This window comes from Tupaia chinensis, unplaced genomic scaffold (assembly GCF_000334495.1).
Source record: "Tupaia chinensis unplaced genomic scaffold, TupChi_1.0 Scaffold138921_1, whole genome shotgun sequence".
Taxonomy (NCBI): Eukaryota; Metazoa; Chordata; class Mammalia; order Scandentia; family Tupaiidae; genus Tupaia; species Tupaia belangeri.
In genome coordinates this window covers 371,698-374,019 of record NW_006198812.1, presented here as the reverse complement: position 1 = coordinate 374,019, position 2,322 = coordinate 371,698, and the positions used below count along the sequence as shown (strand labels likewise).

Genomic DNA, 2,322 nt, shown 5'->3' with positions numbered 1-2,322 from the left:
TGCTAGCTTGTCATTGTTGTCTAATGAGACAGATGACCTTTTATTTATTTAAAAGTCTAAGCCCTGATTTTCCCTGCCAGAGGGCACATGTGTTCATCAGAGAGAAAGAGAGAGGGAGAAAGCACCCCACACTGGGGCATAGTCGTACCACAACTGCTTCTCCTCCAATCTGCTGGGATTTGCACCACACATGCACATGGCATGTTTCTCAAGCTGCTGTGGTCAGGACTTGAACTGCGTAGTGTCAAGTGGGATCTGGCTCCCTTCACCATTAAGCTATGGGGCTAGCCCTAAAATACCTCAGGTTTGAATAGAGTGGAGAACCAGGAAAGAGAACCAGTGGACTATGAATGTGTTTTTGCTCCAGAGGTTAGCATTTGGTATGGTGGTGAGGACACTGGACTCCCACATGGGTGACCACAGTTTGAGTCCCAGACCCAGAGGCTTAAAAAATCACACTGAGCGCATGTGCATGGATGCATGCCCAAAATTCCAGGAGGGGAATGGAGAAGGGATTGCAGCATGGCCATTCCCCTGAGGAGTGATTTCTCACCTTTCTTTGCTCTCTCTCTCTAGCAAGCACAAGTGCCCCTTAGGAAAAATAAAATCTTAAAAATATTTTTTTTTGCTCCAAAATAAAGATGAACTTTCATTCCATTTCTCAAAACCTTTTTGAAGTCCTCTCATATGTATACATATGTGTATGTGCCTGTGTATAGAGCACACATTTGGAAGGATACAAGAAGTTGTAAGTCATTGCTTCCAAGGAGGAAATCTGGGTGCTTGGTGCAGAAGTGGGAGGGGCCAGCAGCTGGCATGGTGGTTGGGGTGCTGGACTCGCACATGGCCGATCACAGATTGAGTCCTGGACCGGGTGGCTTGTTTTCCCGCTTTTCCCTTTCTCTCTATCTCTTTCTGGTCAAATTAAAAATACTAAGGGGGACCATTGCGGATCATTCCCAGGAACTTATTCTTCCCCAGAGTTAGCATGAGCAAGTGGAACCAGGTATCATAGGTCGGCCTTCGGAGCCAGCGTTCCTGGCCCGTTTCAAGGAGTGGATTGGCTACAGGGAAGGGCCCACCTTGGAGACCAAGAGAATCCAGCCTCAGTTCCCACATGGAGATGGCGATCACAGTGACAAAGAAGATGAACAGCCCCAAGTGGTGGTCTTAAAAAAGGGAGACCTGTCAGCTGAAGAAGTTATGAAACTCAGAGCAGAAATAACGGCAGCCAAAGTAGATGAAGATCCAGCTCAGCTGATGGAAGAATTAGGTATCGAAAACAGTCACGCGTCCCTCAGATGAAAAATACTCAGGTTGTCACCCGCTCAATAAAGAAAACAAATGCGGAAGAAAAAGTAAGCAGGACTCAGTTAAAAAGAACTCACAAAAGCAAATTAAAAACAGTAGCCTTTCCTTCGACAATGAAGATAAAAATGAGGAAGTGTAAATATTTTGTGCTTAGTCTTCTTCAGAAGTAAATGGGGTATTTTTATTTATTTATTATTATTATCATCATAATCTTTATATTACATTGGGCTACATATAAATTTACAGTGTATTACATTGCTTTTTCAAAAGGGAATGCCATGCATGTCAGTCAGTACAGAGACATTAATCTCCCCACTTCATCATTCAGTATCTTTTCTGTTTTTTCCAATCATTATTATTATTACTCGAATTATTTTTTAAAAGTCAGTCACTATTTCTCATTTTGCTTGTAAAAAGACTTTGCCCATCATTAAATACTTCTCAGACCAATCCAGTTGAGAATACTATACATGTCATCATCAACAGGTAATAAGCCATATCTGTTTCTCACTAACGCCCTGCCTCTCTATTGTTCTCTTGCTATCTTCCTCTGTCCTCTTCTCCTCACCCCCTATGGGGTATTTTTTAAAATAACTTTTTCCTGAGTACTTCTAAATAACATTTTTTTTCCTGTTAAAAAGATACTGTAAGTCCACTGCGGAAAACTTAGAAAATACAGAAAATTTAATAAGGTAAAATCTGTGTCTATCCATCAATACCACTCTGCCTTAAAATGCCTACTCTGTAGAAGCTATTATCTATGCTTTATTTCCTGAGTGTGTGTATGTACTGTCATTTATTTTATTTTTAAACAAAATTGAGATTGTTTGGAATATATACTCTGTCCTGCTTCTCACTTGATATTACATTGTATTTTTCCAGGTCATTAAATTAAAACAATCTGACATTAAATAACAACAACAACAAATGAATTAAATAATCCTTTAAAAAATGTAGTAGAAGGGAATCAATTTTACAATCTTGAATTTGTACCCTGTGCATACTCAAAAA

General features: G+C 40.1%; 1 pseudogene; it reads left to right on the top strand.

Annotated features, from left to right (window-relative positions):
• Nucleotides 1–988: 988 nt before the first annotated feature.
• Nucleotides 989–1,450, top strand: LOC102486547 (uncharacterized protein KIAA1143 homolog pseudogene; annotated as a pseudogene).
• Nucleotides 1,451–2,322: the final 872 nt, after the last annotated feature.